The following is a 16,185-nucleotide window of genomic DNA, read 5'->3' as shown; positions in this document are numbered from 1 at the left end:
AACAAGTTCTTTCATGTAATGTTTTGGGTACTGTGTTGGCTGTGCGACAGTTTCTTCAATATTGATCAGTTCCATGTTTGTGTACCATAATAACAAGTACAAAATATATCAAATTCAAGTGCTTGGCATTGCGCCGTCTTTTAGCTTTCAATCCAACAAACAGTTAAGACATTAAACCAAAAACTGTCAGGACGGTTGAGTTGGCTCAGGCCCCAGTCACAAGGTGTAATTCTTTCCATGGTGAATTTGGGCTTCTGGGCTCAAGATTGGACGACTGTCACGAGGATAATTTATATAAAGTGCAAATCCTTCAATACTCTGTGGTACATTTTTAAACCACCCACATGTGAAGAGGACAATCAACACCTTGTCAGGATGGCCGAGCGGTCTGAGCCGCCAGACTCAAGGCGTTCATCTTCCAATAGTAAATTGGGGCTTCTGGTCTCCGGGTGGAGGCGTGGGTTCAAATCCCACTCCTGACAAATTCTTTTGTTTGAATTTAAGGGGTTCATCTTGGCTGTTTGGAAGGTTTTTTGGGGACAACTCAGTGGAAGGTTTGAGTCGCACTGTGGACCATAGAAAAAAATGAAAAAATATAGAAGATGCATCTATTTGGCAGTTTGTCGTAGGATAATTTGTATATTCAACCCACAATGAAGACCATCCCAGATTGAATGTAAGCATGGTCGTGTGGTCTAAGGTGGCAGACTTAGTACGCATCCCTTATTCTGAGGAATTAGGCCTTCTGGTCTCCGAATGGAACCATGGGTTCAAATCCCACTCCGGACAAGTTCGTTCATGTGATGTTTTGGGAACTGAGTTGGCTGTGTGACAGTTTCTTCAAGATTGATCAGTTCCACGTTTGTGTACCACAGTAACAAGGACAAAATATATTTGAAAGAAAGTGCTTGGCATTGCACCCCCTTTTAGGTTTCAATCCAACAAACAGTGAAGACATTTAACCAAAAACCGTCAGGACGGTTGAGTTGGCTCAGGCCCCAGTCACAAGGTGTAATTCTTTCCATGGTGAATTGGGGCTTCTGGGCTCAAGATTGGACGACTGTCACGAGGATAATTTATATAAAGTGCAAGTCCTTCAATACTCCGTGGTACATTTTTAAACCACCCACATGTGAAGAGCATAATCAACACCTTGTCAGGATGGCCGAGCGGTCTAAGGCGCCAGACTTAAGGTGTTAATCTTCCAATATTAAATTGTGGCTTCTGGTCTCCAGATGGAGGCGTGGGTTCAAGTCCCACTCCTGACAAATACTTCAGTTTGAATTTCAGGGGATCTTCTTGGCTGTTGGGATGGCTTTTTGGGGACAACTCAGTGGAAGGTTTGAGTCGCACTGTGGACCATAGAAAAAAAGACAAAATATAGAAGATACATCTATTTGGCAGTTTGCCGAAGTATAATTTGTATATTCAACCAACAATAAAGACCAACTCCCATTGACTGCCAGGTTTCCCGAGTGGTCTAAGTCGCCAGACTCAAGACGTACTCTCTTCTCTGAGGAATTAGGCCTTCTGGTCTTTGAATGGACCCGTGGGTTCAAATCCCACTCCGAACAAATTCTTTCATGTGATGTTTTGGGTACTGTGTTGGCTGTGCGACAGTTTCTTCAATATTGATCAGTTCCATGTTTGTGTACCATCATAACAAGTACAAAATATATCAAATTCAAGTGCTTGGCATTGCGCCGTCGTTTAGCTTTCAATCCAACAAACAGTTAAGACATTAAACCAAAAACTGTCAGGACGGCTGAGTTTGCTCAGGCCCCAGTCACAAGGTGTAATTCTTTCCATGGTGAATTTGGGCTTCTGGGCTCAAGATTGGACGACTGTCACGAGGATAATTTATATAAAGTGCAAATCCTTCAATACTCCGTGGTACATTTTTAAACCACCCACATGTGAAGAGGACAATCAACACCTTGTCAGGATGGCCGAGCGGTCTAAGGCGCCAGACTCAAGGCATTAATCTTCCAATATTAAATTGGGGCTTCTGGTCTCCGGATGGAGGCGTGGGTTCAAATCCCAGTCCTGACAAATTCTTTTGTTTGAATTTAAGGGGATCATCTTGGCTGTTTGGAAGGTTTTTTGGGGACAACTCAGTGGAAGGTTTGAGTCGCACTGTGGACCATAGAAAAAAATGAAAAAATATAGAAGATGCATCTATTTGGCAGTTTGTCGTAGGATCATTTGTATATTCAACCCACAATGAAGACCATCCCAAATTTAATGTAACCCTGGTCGTGTGGTCTAAGGTGGCAGACTTAGTACGCATCCCTTTTTCTGAGGAATTAAGCCTTCAGGTCTCCAAATGGAACCATGGGTTCAAATCCCACTCCGGACAAGTTCGCTCATTTGATGTTTTGGGAACTGAGTTGGCTGTGTGACAGTTTCTTCAAGATTGATCAGTTCCACGTTTGTGTACCACAGTAACAAGGATAAAATATATTTGAAAAAAAGTGCTTGGCATTGTACCCCCTTTTAGGTTTCAATCCAACAAACAGTAAAGATATTTAACCAAAAACCGTCAGGACGTCTGAGTTGGCTCAGGCCCCAGTCACAAGGTGTAATTGTTTCCATGATGAATATGGGCTTCTGGGCTCAAGATTGGTCTATCGTCACAAGGATAATTTATACAAAATGCAAGTCCTTCAGTACTCTGTGGTACATTTTTAAACCACCCACATGTAACGAGGCTCATCGACATCTTGTCAGGATGGCCGAGTGGTCTAAGGCGCCAGACTCAAGGTGTAATCTTCCAATGGTAAATGGAGGCTTCTTGTCTCCAAATGGAGGCGTGGGTTCAAGTCCCACTCCTGACAAATACTATTGTTTGAATTTAAGGGGATCATCTTGGCTGTTGGGATGGCTTTTTGGGGACAACTCAGTGGAAGGTTTGAGTCGCACTGTGGACCATAGAAAAAAAAGACAAAATATAGAAGATACATCAATTTGGCAGTTTGCCGTAGTATAATTTGTATATTCAACCAACAATGAAGACCATCCCAAATTGAGTGGCAGGATGGTCGAGTGGTCTAAGTCGCTGGACTTAGGACGATCCCCTTCCTCTGAGCGGTTAGGCCTTCTGGTCTTTGAATGGACCCGTGGGTTCAAATCCCACTCCGGACAAGTTCTTTCATGTGATGTTTTAGGTACTGTGTTGGCTGTGCGACAGTTTCTTCAATATTGATCAGTTCCATGTTTGTGTACCATAATAACAAGTACAAAATATATAAAATTCGAGTGTTTGGCATTGCGCCGTCTTTTAGCTTTCAATCCAACAAACAGTTAAGACATTAAACCAAAAACTGTCAGGACGGTTGAGTTGGCTCAGGCCCCAGTCACAAGGTGTAATTCTTTCCATGGTGAATTGGGGCTTCTGGGCTCAAGATTGGACGACTGTCACGAGGATAATTTATATAAAGTGCAAGTCCTTCAATACTCCGTGGTCCATTTTTAAACCACCCACATGTGAAGAGCATAATCAACACCTTCTCAGGATGGCCGAGCGGTCTAAGGCGCCAGACTTAAGGTGTTAATCTTCCTATATTAAATTGGGGCTTCTGGTCTCCAGATGGAGGCGTGGGTTCAAGTCCCACTCCTGACAAATACTTTAGTTTGAATTTCAGGGGATCATCTTGGCTGTTGGGATGGCTTTTTGGGGACAACTCAGTGGAAGGTTTGAGTCGCACTGTGGACCATAGAAAAAAAGACAAAATATAGAAGATACATCTATTTGGCAGTTTGCCGAAGTATAATTTGTATATTCAACCAACAATAAAGACCAACTCCCATTGACTGCCAGGTTTCCCGAGTGGTCTAAGTCGCCAGACTCAAGTTGTACTCTTATCTCTGAGGAATTAGGCCTTCTGGTCTTTGAATGGACCCGTGGGTTCAAATCCCACTCCGGACAAGTTCTTTCATGTGATGTTTTGGGTACTGTGTTGGCTGTGCGACAGTTTCTTCAATATTGATCAGTTCCATGTTTGTGTACCATAATAACAAGTACAAAATATATAAAATTCGAGTGCTTGGCATTGCGCCGTCTTCTAGCTTTCAATCCAACAAACAGTTAAGACATTAAACCAAAAACTGTCAGGACGGCTGAGTTGGCTCAGGCCCCAGTCACAAGGTGTAATTCTTTCCATGGTGAATTGGGGCTTCTGGGCTCAAGATTGGTCTATCGTCACAAGGATAATTTATACAAAATGCAAGTCCTTCAGTACTCTGTGGTACATTTTTAAACCACCCACATGTAACGAGGCTCATCCACATCTTGTCAGGATGGCCGAGCGGTCTAAGGCGCCAGACTCAAGGTGTAATCTTCCAATGGTAAATGGAGGCTTCTGGTCTCCAAATGGAGGCGTGGGTTCAAGTCCCACTCCTGACAAATACTATTGTTTGAATTTAAGGGGATCATCTTGGCTGTTGGGATGGCTTTTTGGGGACAACTCAGTGGAAGGTTTGAGTCGCACTGTGGACCATAGAAAAAAAAGACAAAATATAGAAGATACATCAATTTGGCAGTTTGCCGTAGTATAATTTGTATATTCAACCAACAATGAAGACCATCCCAAATTGAGTGGCAGGATGGTCGAGTGGTCTAAGTCGCTGGACTTAGGACGATCCCCTTCCACTGAGCGGTTAGGCCTTCTGGTCTTTGAATGGACCCGTGGGTTCAAATCCCACTCCGGACAAGTTCTTTCATGTGATGTTTTGGGTACTGTGTTGGCTGTGCGACAGTTTCTTCAATATTGATCAGTTCCATGTTTGTGTACCATAATAACAAGTACGAAATATATAAAATTCGAGTGTTTGGCATTGCGCCGTCTTTTAGCTTTCAATCCAACAAACAGTTAAGACATTAAACCAAAAACTGTCAGGACGGTTGAGTTGGCTCAGGCCCCAGTCACAAGGTGTAATTCTTTCCATGGTGAATTGGGGCTTCTGGGCTCAAGATTGGACGACTGTCACAAGGATAATTTATATAAAGTGCAAGTCCTTCAATACTCCGTGGTACATTTTTAAACCACCCACATGTGAAGAGCATAATCAACACCTTGTCAGGATGGCCGAGCGGTCTAAGGCGCCAGACTTAAGGTGTTAATCTTCCAATATTAAATTGGGGCTTCTGGTCTCCAGATGGAGGTGTGGGTTCAAGTCCCACTCCTGACAAATACTTTAGTTTGAATTTCAGGGGATCATCTTGGCTGTTGGGATGGCTTTTTGGGGACAACTCAGTGGAAGGTTTGAGTCGCACTGTGGACCATAGAAAAAAAGACAAAATATAGAAGATACATCTATTTGGCAGTTTGCCGAAGTATAATTTGTATATTCAACCAACAATAAAGACCAACTCCCATTGACTGCCAGGTTTCCCGAGTGGTCTAAGTCGCCAGACTCAAGACGTACTCTTTTCTCTGAGGAATTAGGCCTTCTGGTCTTTGAATGGACCCGTGGGTTCAAATCCCACTCCGAACAAGTTCTTTCATGTGATGTTTTGGGTACTGTGTTGGCTGTGCGACAGTTTCTTCAATATTGATCAGTTCCATGTTTGTGTACCATAATAACAAGTACAAAATATATAAAATTCGAGTGCTTGGCATTGCGCCGTCTTCTAGCTTTCAATCCAACAAACAGTTAAGACATTAAACCAAAAACTGTCAGGACGGCTGAGTTGGCTCAGGCCCCAGTCACAAGGTGTAATTCTTTCCATGGTGAATTGGGGCTTCTGGGCTCAAGATTGGTCTATCGTCACAAGGATAATTTATACAAAATGCAAGTCCTTCAGTACTCTGTGGTACATTTTTAAACCACCCACATGTAACGAGGCTCATCAACATCTTGTCAGGATGGCCGAGCGGTCTAAGGCGCCAGACTCAAGGTGTAATCTTCCAATGGTAAATGGAGGCCTCTGGTCTCCAAATGGAGGCGTGGGTTCAAGTCCCACTCCTGACAAATACTATTGTTTGAATTTAAGGGGATCATCTTGGCTGTTGGGATGGCTTTTTGGGGACAACTCAGTGGAAGGTTTGAGTCGCACTGTGGACCATAGAAAAAAAAGACAAAATATAGAAGATACATCAATTTGGCAGTTTGCCGTAGTATAATTTGTATATTCAACCAACAATGAAGACCATCCCAAATTGAGTGGCAGGATGGTCGAGTGGTCTAAGTCGCTGGACTTAGGACGATCCCCTTCCTCTGAGCGGTTAGGCCTTCTGGTCTTTGAATGGACCCGTGGGTTCAAATCCCACTCCGGACAAGTTCTTTCATGTGATGTTTTGGGTACTGTGTTGGCTGTGCGACAGTTTCTTCAATATTGATCAGTTCCATGTTTGTGTACCATAATAACAAGTACAAAATATATAAAATTCGAGTGTTTGGCATTGCGCCGTCTTTTAGCTTTCAATCCAACAAACAGTTAAGACATTAAACCAAAAACTGTCAGGACGGTTGAGTTGGCTCAGGCCCCAGTCACAAGGTGTAATTCTTTCCATGGTGAATTGGGGCTTCTGGGCTCAAGATTGGACGACTGTCACGAGGATAATTTATATAAAGTGCAAGTCCTTCAATACTCCGTGGTACATTTTTAAACCACCCACATGTGAAGAGCGTAATCAACACCTTGTCAGGATGGCCGAGCGGTCTAAGGCGCCAGACTTAAGGTGTTAATCTTCCAATATTAAATTGGGGCTTCTGGTCTCCAGATGGAGGCGTGGGTTCAAGTCCCACTCCTGACAAATACTTTAGTTTGAATTTCAGGGGATCATCTTGGCTGTTGGGATGGCTTTTTGGGGACAACTCAGTGGAAGGTTTGAGTCGCACTGTGGACCATAGAAAAAAAGACAAAATATAGAAGATACATCTATTTGGCAGTTTGCCGAAGTATAATTTGTATATTCAACCAACAATAAAGACCAACTCCCATTGACTGCCAGGTTTCCCGAGTGGTCTAAGTCGCCAGACTCAAGACGTACTCTTTTCTCTGAGGAATTAGGCCTTCTGGTCTTTGAATGGACCCGTGGGTTCAAATCCCACTCCGGACAAGTTCTTTCATGTGATGTTTTGGGTACTGTGTTGGCTGTGCGACAGTTTCTTCAATATTGATCAGTTCCATGTTTGTGTACCATAATAACAAGTACAAAATATATAAAATTCGAGTGCTTGGCATTGCGGCGTCTTCTAGCTTTCAATCCAACAAACAGTTAAGACATTAAACCAAAAACTGTCAGGACGGCTGAGTTGGCTCAGGCCCCAGTCACAAGGTGTAATTCTTTCCATGGTGAATTGGGGCTTCTGGGCTCAAGATTGGTCTATCGTCACAAGGATAATTTATACAAAATGCAAGTCCTTCAGTACTCTGTGGTACATTTTTAAACCACCCACATGTAACGAGGCTCATCAACATCTTGCCAGGATGGCCGAGCGGTCTAAGGCGCCAGACTCAAGGTGTAATCTTCCAATGGTAAATGGAGGCTTCTGGTCTCCAAATGGAGGCGTGGGTTCAAGTCCCACTCCTGACAAATACTATTGTTTGAATTTAAGGGGATCATCTTGGCTGTTGGGATGGCTTTTTGGGGACAACTCAGTGGAAGGTTTGAGTCGCACTGTGGACCATAGAAAAAAAAAGACAAAATATAGAAGATACATCAATTTGGCAGTTTGCCGTAGTATAATTTGTATATTCAACCAACAATGAAGACCATCCCAAATTGACTGGCAGGATGGTCGAGTGGTCTAAGTCGCTGGACTTAGGACGATCCCCTTCCTCTGAGCGGTTAGGCCTTCTGGTCTTTGAATGGACCCGTGGGTTCAAATCCCACTCCGGACAAGTTCTTTCATGTGATGTTTTGGGTACTGTGTTGGCTGTGCGACAGTTTCTTCAATATTGATCAGTTCCATGTTTGTGTACCATAATAACAAGTACAAAATATATAAAATTCGAGTGTTTGGCATTGCGCCGTCTTTTAGCTTTCAATCCAACAAACAGTTAAGACATTAAACCAAAAACTGTCAGGACGGTTGAGTTGGCTCAGGCCCCAGTCACAAGGTGTAATTCTTTCCATGGTGAATTGGGGCTTCTGGGCTCAAGATTGGACGACTGTCACGAGGATAATTTATATAAAGTGCAAGTCCTTCAATACTCCGTGGTACATTTTTAAACCACCCACATGTGAAGAGCGTAATCAACACCTTGTCAGGATGGCCGAGCGGTCTAAGGCGCCAGACTTAAGGTGTTAATCTTCCAATATTAAATTGGGGCTTCTGGTCTCCAGATGGAGGCGTGGGTTCAAGTCCCACTCCTGACAAATACTTTAGTTTGAATTTCAGGGGATCATCTTGGCTGTTGGGATGGCTTTTTGGGGACAACTCAGTGGAAGGTTTGAGTCGCACTGTGGACCATAGAAAAAAAGACAAAATATAGAAGATACATCTATTTGGCAGTTTGCCGAAGTATAATTTGTATATTCAACCAACAATAAAGACCAACTCCCATTGACTGCCAGGTTTCCCGAGTGGTCTAAGTCGCCAGACTCAAGACGTACTCTTTTCTCTGAGGAATTAGGCCTTCTGGTCTTTGAATGGACCCGTGGGTTCAAATCCCACTCCGGACAAGTTCTTTCATGTGATGTTTTGGGTACTGTGTTGGCTGTGCGACAGTTTCTTCAATATTGATCAGTTCCATGTTTGTGTACCATAATAACAAGTACAAAATATATAAAATTCGAGTGCTTGGCATTGCGGCGTCTTCTAGCTTTCAATCCAACAAACAGTTAAGACATTAAACCAAAAACTGTCAGGACGGCTGAGTTGGCTCAGGCCCCAGTCACAAGGTGTAATTCTTTCCATGGTGAATTGGGGCTTCTGGGCTCAAGATTGGTCTATCGTCACAAGGATAATTTATACAAAATGCAAGTCCTTCAGTACTCTGTGGTACATTTTTAAACCACCCACATGTAACGAGGCTCATCAACATCTTGTCAGGATGGCCGAGCGGTCTAAGGCGCCAGACTCAAGGTGTAATCTTCCAATGGTAAATGGAGGCTTCTGGTCTCCAAATGGAGGCGTGGGTTCAAGTCCCACTCCTGACAAATACTATTGTTTGAATTTAAGGGGATCATCTTGGCTGTTGGGATGGCTTTTTGGGGACAACTCAGTGGAAGGTTTGAGTCGCACTGTGGACCATAGAAAAAAAAGACAAAATATAGAAGATACATCAATTTGGCAGTTTGCCGTAGTATAATTTGTATATTCAACCAACAATGAAGACCATCCCAAATTGACTGGCAGGATGGTCGAGTGGTCTAAGTCGCTGGACTTAGGACGATCCCCTTCCTCTGAGCGGTTAGGCCTTCTGGTCTTTGAATGGACCCGTGGGTTCAAATCCCACTCCGGACAAGTTCTTTCATGTGATGTTTTGGGTACTGTGTTGGCTGTGCGACAGTTTCTTCAATATTGATCAGTTCCATGTTTGTGTACCATAATAACAAGTACAAAATATATAAAATTCGAGTGTTTGGCATTGCGCCGTCTTTTAGCTTTCAATCCAACAAACAGTTAAGACATTAAACCAAAAACTGTCAGGACGGTTGAGTTGGCTCAGGCCCCAGTCACAAGGTGTAATTCTTTCCATGGTGAATTGGGGCTTCTGGGCTCAAGATTGGACGACTGTCACGAGAATAATTTATATGCAGTGCAAGTCCTTCAATACTCCGTGGTACATTTTTAAACCACCCACATGTGAAGAGCATAATCAACACCTTGTCTGGATGGCCAAGCGGTCTAAGGCGCCAGACTTAAGGTGTTAATCTTCCAATATTAAATTGGGGCTTCTGGTCTCCAGATGGAGGTGTGGGTTCAATTCCCACTCCTGACAAATACTTTAGTTTGAATTTCAGGGGATCATCTTGGCTGTTGGGATGGCTTTTTCGGGACAACTCAGTGGAAGGTTTGAGTCGCACTGTGGACCATAGAAAAAAAGACAAAATATAGAAGATACATCTATTTGGCAGTTTGCCGAAGTATAATTTGTATATTCAACCAACAATAAAGACCAACTCCCATTGACTGCCAGGTTTCCCGAGTGGTCTAAGTCGCCAGACTCAAGACGTACTCTTTTCTCTGAGGAATTAGGCCTTCTGGTCTTTGAATGGACCCGTGGGTTCAAATCCCACTCCGGACAAGTTCTTTCATGTGATGTTTTGGGTACTGTGTTGGCTGTGCGACAGTTTCTTCAATATTGATCAGTTCCATGTTTGTGTACCATAATAACAAGTACAAAATATATAAAATTCGAGTGCTTGGCATTGCGGCGTCTTCTAGCTTTCAATCCAACAAACAGTTAAGACATTAAACCAAAAACTGTCAGGACGGCTGAGTTGGCTCAGGCCCCAGTCACAAGGTGTAATTCTTTCCATGGTGAATTGGGGCTTCTGGGCTCAAGATTGGTCTATCGTCACAAGGATAATTTATACAAAATGCAAGTCCTTCAGTACTCTGTGGTACATTTTTAAACCACCCACATGTAACGAGGCTCATCAACATCTTGCCAGGATGGCCGAGCGGTCTAAGGCGCCAGACTCAAGGTGTAATCTTCCAATGGTAAATGGAGGCTTCTGGTCTCCAAATGGAGGCGTGGGTTCAAGTCCCACTCCTGACAAATACTATTGTTTGAATTTAAGGGGATCATCTTGGCTGTTGGGATGGCTTTTTGGGGACAACTCAGTGGAAGGTTTGAGTCGCACTGTGGACCATAGAAAAAAAAAGACAAAATATAGAAGATACATCAATTTGGCAGTTTGCCGTAGTATAATTTGTATATTCAACCAACAATGAAGACCATCCCAAATTGACTGGCAGGATGGTCGAGTGGTCTAAGTCGCTGGACTTAGGACGATCCCCTTCCTCTGAGCGGTTAGGCCTTCTGGTCTTTGAATGGACCCGTGGGTTCAAATCCCACTCCGGACAAGTTCTTTCATGTGATGTTTTGGGTACTGTGTTGGCTGTGCGACAGTTTCTTCAATATTGATCAGTTCCATGTTTGTGTACCATAATAACAAGTACAAAATATATAAAATTCGAGTGTTTGGCATTGCGCCGTCTTTTAGCTTTCAATCCAACAAACAGTTAAGACATTAAACCAAAAACTGTCAGGACGGTTGAGTTGGCTCAGGCCCCAGTCACAAGGTGTAATTCTTTCCATGGTGAATTGGGGCTTCTGGGCTCAAGATTGGACGACTGTCACGAGGATAATTTATATAAAGTGCAAGTCCTTCAATACTCCGTGGTACATTTTTAAACCACCCACATGTGAAGAGCGTAATCAACACCTTGTCAGGATGGCCGAGCGGTCTAAGGCGCCAGACTTAAGGTGTTAATCTTCCAATATTAAATTGGGGCTTCTGGTCTCCAGATGGAGGCGTGGGTTCAAGTCCCACTCCTGACAAATACTTTAGTTTGAATTTCAGGGGATCATCTTGGCTGTTGGGATGGCTTTTTGGGGACAACTCAGTGGAAGGTTTGAGTCGCACTGTGGACCATAGAAAAAAAGACAAAATATAGAAGATACATCTATTTGGCAGTTTGCCGAAGTATAATTTGTATATTCAACCAACAATAAAGACCAACTCCCATTGACTGCCAGGTTTCCCGAGTGGTCTAAGTCGCCAGACTCAAGACGTACTCTTTTCTCTGAGGAATTAGGCCTTCTGGTCTTTGAATGGACCCGTGGGTTCAAATCCCACTCCGGACAAGTTCTTTCATGTGATGTTTTGGGTACTGTGTTGGCTGTGCGACAGTTTCTTCAATATTGATCAGTTCCATGTTTGTGTACCATAATAACAAGTACAAAATATATAAAATTCGAGTGCTTGGCATTGCGGCGTCTTCTAGCTTTCAATCCAACAAACAGTTAAGACATTAAACCAAAAACTGTCAGGACGGCTGAGTTGGCTCAGGCCCCAGTCACAAGGTGTAATTCTTTCCATGGTGAATTGGGGCTTCTGGGCTCAAGATTGGTCTATCGTCACAAGGATAATTTATACAAAATGCAAGTCCTTCAGTACTCTGTGGTACATTTTTAAACCACCCACATGTAACGAGGCTCATCAACATCTTGTCAGGATGGCCGAGCGGTCTAAGGCGCCAGACTCAAGGTGTAATCTTCCAATGGTAAATGGAGGCTTCTGGTCTCCAAATGGAGGCGTGGGTTCAAGTCCCACTCCTGACAAATACTATTGTTTGAATTTAAGGGGATCATCTTGGCTGTTGGGATGGCTTTTTGGGGACAACTCAGTGGAAGGTTTGAGTCGCACTGTGGACCATAGAAAAAAAAGACAAAATATAGAAGATACATCAATTTGGCAGTTTGCCGTAGTATAATTTGTATATTCAACCAACAATGAAGACCATCCCAAATTGACTGGCAGGATGGTCGAGTGGTCTAAGTCGCTGGACTTAGGACGATCCCCTTCCTCTGAGCGGTTAGGCCTTCTGGTCTTTGAATGGACCCGTGGGTTCAAATCCCACTCCGGACAAGTTCTTTCATGTGATGTTTTGGGTACTGTGTTGGCTGTGCGACAGTTTCTTCAATATTGATCAGTTCCATGTTTGTGTACCATAATAACAAGTACAAAATATATAAAATTCGAGTGTTTGGCATTGCGCCGTCTTTTAGCTTTCAATCCAACAAACAGTTAAGACATTAAACCAAAAACTGTCAGGACGGTTGAGTTGGCTCAGGCCCCAGTCACAAGGTGTAATTCTTTCCATGGTGAATTGGGGCTTCTGGGCTCAAGATTGGACGACTGTCACGAGAATAATTTATATGCAGTGCAAGTCCTTCAATACTCCGTGGTACATTTTTAAACCACCCACATGTGAAGAGCATAATCAACACCTTGTCTGGATGGCCAAGCGGTCTAAGGCGCCAGACTTAAGGTGTTAATCTTCCAATATTAAATTGGGGCTTCTGGTCTCCAGATGGAGGTGTGGGTTCAAGTCCCACTCCTGACAAATACTTTAGTTTGAATTTCAGGGGATCATCTTGGCTGTTGGGATGGCTTTTTCGGGACAACTCAGTGGAAGGTTTGAGTCGCACTGTGGACCATAGAAAAAAAGACAAAATATAGAAGATACATCTATTTGGCAGTTTGCCGAAGTATAATTTGTATATTCAACCAACAATAAAGACCAACTCCCATTGACTGCCAGGTTTCCCGAGTGGTCTAAGTCGCCAGACTCAAGACGTACTCTTTTCTCTGAGGAATTAGGCCTTCTGGTCTTTGAATGGACCCGTGGGTTCAAATCCCACTCCAGACAAGTTCTTTCATGTGATGTTTTGGGTACTGTGTTGGCTGTGCGACAGTTTCTTCAATATTGATCAGTTCCATGTTTGTGTACCATAATAACAAGTACAAAATATATAAAATTCGAGTGTTTGGCATTGCGCCGTCTTTTAGCTTTCAATCCAACAAACAGTTAAGACATTAAACCAAAAACTGACAGGACGGTTGAGTTGGCTCAGGCCCCAGTCACAAGGTGTAATTCTTTCCATGGTGAATTGGGGCTTCTGGGCTCAAGATTGGACGACTGTCATGAGGATAATTTATATAAAGTGCAAGTCCTTCAATACTCCGTGGTACATTTTTAAACCACCCACATGTGAAGAGCATAATCAACACCTTGTCAGGATGGCCGAGCGCTCTAAGGCGCCAGACTTAAGGTGTTTATCTTCCAATATTAAATTGGGGCTTCTGGTCTCCAGATGGAGGCGTGGGTTCAAGTCCCACTCCCGACAAATACTTTAGTTTCAATTTCAGGGGATCATCTTGGCTGTTGGGATGGCTTTTTGGGGACAACTCAGTGGAAGGTTTGAGTAGCACTGTGGACCATAGAAAAAAAGACAAAATATAGAAGATACATCTATTTGGCAGTTTGCCGAAGTATAATTTGTATATTCAACCAACAATAAAGACCAACTCCCATTGACTGCCAGGTTTACCGAGTGGTCTAAGTCGCCAGACTCAAGACGTACTCTTTTCTCTGAGGAATTAGGCCTTCTGGTCTTTGAATGGACCCGTGGGTTCAAATCCCACTCCGAACAAGTTCTTTCATGTGATGTTTTGGGTACTGTGTTGGCTGTGCGACAGTTTCTTCAATATTGATCAGTTCCATGTTTGTGTACCATAATAAGAAGTACAAAATATATAAAATTCGAGTGCTTGGCATTGCGCCGTCTTCTAGCTTTCAATCCAACAAACAGTTAAGACATTAAACCAAAAACTGTCAGGACGGCTGAGTTGGCTCAGGCCCCAGTCACAAGGTGTAATTCTTTCCATGGTGAATTGGGGCTTCTGGGCTCAAGATTGGTCTATCGTCACAAGGATAATTTATACAAAATGCAAGTCCTTCAGTACTCTGTGGTACATTTTTAAACCACCCACATGTAACGAGGCTCATCAACATCTTGTCAGGATGGCCGAGCGGTCTAAGGCGCCAGACTCAAGGTGTAATCTTCCAATGGTAAATGGAGGCTTCTGGTCTCCAAATGGAGGCGTGGGTTCAAGTCCCACTCCTGACAAATACTATTGTTTGAATTTAAGGGGATCATCTTGGCTGTTGGGATGGCTTTTTGGGGACAACTCAGTGGAAGGTTTGAGTCGCACTGTGGACCATAGAAAAAAAAGACAAAATATAGAAGATACATCAATTTGGCAGTTTGCCGTAGTATAATTTGTATATTCAACCAACAATGAAGACCATCCCAAGTTGAGTGGCAGGATGGTCGAGTGGTCTAAGTCGCTGGACTTAGGACGATCCCCTTCCTCAGAGCGGTTAGGCCTTCTGGTCTTTGAATGGACCCGTGGGTTCAAATCCCACTCCGGACAAGTTCTTTCATGTGATGTTTTGGGTACTGTGTTGGCTGTGCGACAGTTTCTTCAATATTGATCAGTTCCATGTTTGTGTACCATAATAACAAGTACAAAATATATAAAATTCGAGTGTTTGGCATTGCGCCGTCTTTTAGCTTTCAATCCAACAAACAGTTAAGACATTAAACCAAAAACTGTCAGGACGGTTGAGTTGGCTCAGGCCCCAGTCACAAGGTGTAATTCTTTCCATGGTGAATTGGGGCTTCTGGGCTCAAGATTGGACGACTGTCACGAGAATAATTTATATGCAGTGCAAGTCCTTCAATACTCCGTGGTACATTTTTAAACCACCCACATGTGAAGAGCATAATCAACACCTTGTCTGGATGGCCAAGCGGTCTAAGGCGCCAGACTTAAGGTGTTAATCTTCCAATATTAAATTGGGGCTTCTGGTCTCCAGATGGAGGTGTGGGTTCAAGTCCCACTCCTGACAAATACTTTAGTTTGAATTTCAGGGGATCATCTTGGCTGTTGGGATGGCTTTTTCGGGACAACTCAGTGGAAGGTTTGAGTCGCACTGTGGACCATAGAAAAAAAGACAAAATGTAGAAGATACATCTATTTGGCAGTTTGCCGAAGTATAATTTGTATATTCAACCAACAATAAAGACCAACTCCCATTGACTGCCAGGTTTCCCGAGTGGTCTAAGTCGCCAGACTCAAGACGTACTCTTTTCTCTGAGGAATTAGGCCTTCTGGTCTTTGAATGGACCCGTGGGTTCAAATCCCACTCCGGACAAGTTCTTTCATGTGATGTTTTGGGTACTGTGTTGGCTGTGCGACAGTTTCTTCAATATTGATCAGTTCCATGTTTGTGTACCATAATAACAAGTACAAAATATATAAAATTCGAGTGTTTGGCATTGCGCCGTCTTTTAGCTTTCAATCCAACAAACAGTTAAGACATTAAACCAAAAACTGTCAGGACGGTTGAGTTGGCTCAGGCCCCAGTCACAAGGTGTAATTCTTTCCATGGTGAATTGGGGCTTCTGGGCTCAAGATTGGACGACTGTCACGAGGATAATTTATATAAAGTGCAAGTCCTTCAATACTCCGTGGTCCATTTTTAAACCACCCACATGTGAAGAGCATAATCAACACCTTGTCAGGATGGCCGAGCGGTCTAAGGCGCCAGACTTAAGGTGTTAATCTTCCAACATTAAATTGGGGCTTCTGGTCTCCAGATGGAGGCGTGGGTTCAAGTCCCACTCCTGACAAATACTTTAGTTTGAAT

The 16,185-nt window shown here is 43.3% G+C and overlaps 12 non-coding genes across 12 annotated transcripts; all 12 read left to right on the top strand.

Annotated features, from left to right (window-relative positions):
- The first annotated feature begins 1,155 nt into the window (after window positions 1-1,155).
- Window positions 1,156-1,268, top strand: trnal-uaa (transfer RNA leucine (anticodon UAA)). Its single transcript has 2 exons — window positions 1,156-1,193; window positions 1,223-1,268. It is a non-coding gene; the product is annotated as a tRNA-Leu (tRNA).
- Window positions 1,269-2,725: 1,457 nt separating this feature from the next.
- trnal-caa (transfer RNA leucine (anticodon CAA)) lies at window positions 2,726-2,837 on the top strand. Its single transcript has 2 exons — window positions 2,726-2,763; window positions 2,792-2,837. It is a non-coding gene; the product is annotated as a tRNA-Leu (tRNA).
- A 1,456-nt stretch (window positions 2,838-4,293) lies between these two features.
- trnal-caa (transfer RNA leucine (anticodon CAA)) lies at window positions 4,294-4,405 on the top strand. Its single transcript has 2 exons — window positions 4,294-4,331; window positions 4,360-4,405. It is a non-coding gene; the product is annotated as a tRNA-Leu (tRNA).
- A 672-nt stretch (window positions 4,406-5,077) lies between these two features.
- On the top strand, window positions 5,078-5,190 carry trnal-uaa (transfer RNA leucine (anticodon UAA)). Its single transcript has 2 exons — window positions 5,078-5,115; window positions 5,145-5,190. It is a non-coding gene; the product is annotated as a tRNA-Leu (tRNA).
- A 671-nt stretch (window positions 5,191-5,861) lies between these two features.
- trnal-caa (transfer RNA leucine (anticodon CAA)) lies at window positions 5,862-5,973 on the top strand. The gene is made up of 2 exons: window positions 5,862-5,899; window positions 5,928-5,973. It is a non-coding gene; the product is annotated as a tRNA-Leu (tRNA).
- Window positions 5,974-6,645: 672 nt separating this feature from the next.
- On the top strand, window positions 6,646-6,758 carry trnal-uaa (transfer RNA leucine (anticodon UAA)). The gene is made up of 2 exons: window positions 6,646-6,683; window positions 6,713-6,758. It is a non-coding gene; the product is annotated as a tRNA-Leu (tRNA).
- A 1,456-nt stretch (window positions 6,759-8,214) lies between these two features.
- trnal-uaa (transfer RNA leucine (anticodon UAA)) lies at window positions 8,215-8,327 on the top strand. Its single transcript has 2 exons — window positions 8,215-8,252; window positions 8,282-8,327. It is a non-coding gene; the product is annotated as a tRNA-Leu (tRNA).
- A 671-nt stretch (window positions 8,328-8,998) lies between these two features.
- Window positions 8,999-9,110, top strand: trnal-caa (transfer RNA leucine (anticodon CAA)). Its single transcript has 2 exons — window positions 8,999-9,036; window positions 9,065-9,110. It is a non-coding gene; the product is annotated as a tRNA-Leu (tRNA).
- Window positions 9,111-11,351: 2,241 nt separating this feature from the next.
- trnal-uaa (transfer RNA leucine (anticodon UAA)) lies at window positions 11,352-11,464 on the top strand. The gene is made up of 2 exons: window positions 11,352-11,389; window positions 11,419-11,464. It is a non-coding gene; the product is annotated as a tRNA-Leu (tRNA).
- A 671-nt stretch (window positions 11,465-12,135) lies between these two features.
- On the top strand, window positions 12,136-12,247 carry trnal-caa (transfer RNA leucine (anticodon CAA)). Its single transcript has 2 exons — window positions 12,136-12,173; window positions 12,202-12,247. It is a non-coding gene; the product is annotated as a tRNA-Leu (tRNA).
- Window positions 12,248-14,487: 2,240 nt separating this feature from the next.
- Window positions 14,488-14,599, top strand: trnal-caa (transfer RNA leucine (anticodon CAA)). The gene is made up of 2 exons: window positions 14,488-14,525; window positions 14,554-14,599. It is a non-coding gene; the product is annotated as a tRNA-Leu (tRNA).
- Window positions 14,600-16,055: 1,456 nt separating this feature from the next.
- Window positions 16,056-16,168, top strand: trnal-uaa (transfer RNA leucine (anticodon UAA)). The gene is made up of 2 exons: window positions 16,056-16,093; window positions 16,123-16,168. It is a non-coding gene; the product is annotated as a tRNA-Leu (tRNA).
- Window positions 16,169-16,185: the final 17 nt, after the last annotated feature.

Source organism: Idiotropiscis lumnitzeri, chromosome 12, assembly GCF_059441095.1.
Source record: "Idiotropiscis lumnitzeri isolate Australia: NSW breed Sydney's pygmy pipehorse chromosome 12, RoL_Ilum_1.0, whole genome shotgun sequence".
Lineage (NCBI taxonomy): Eukaryota > Metazoa > Chordata > Actinopteri > Syngnathiformes > Syngnathidae > Idiotropiscis > Idiotropiscis lumnitzeri.
This window is presented reverse-complemented; position numbering and strand designations above follow the sequence as displayed.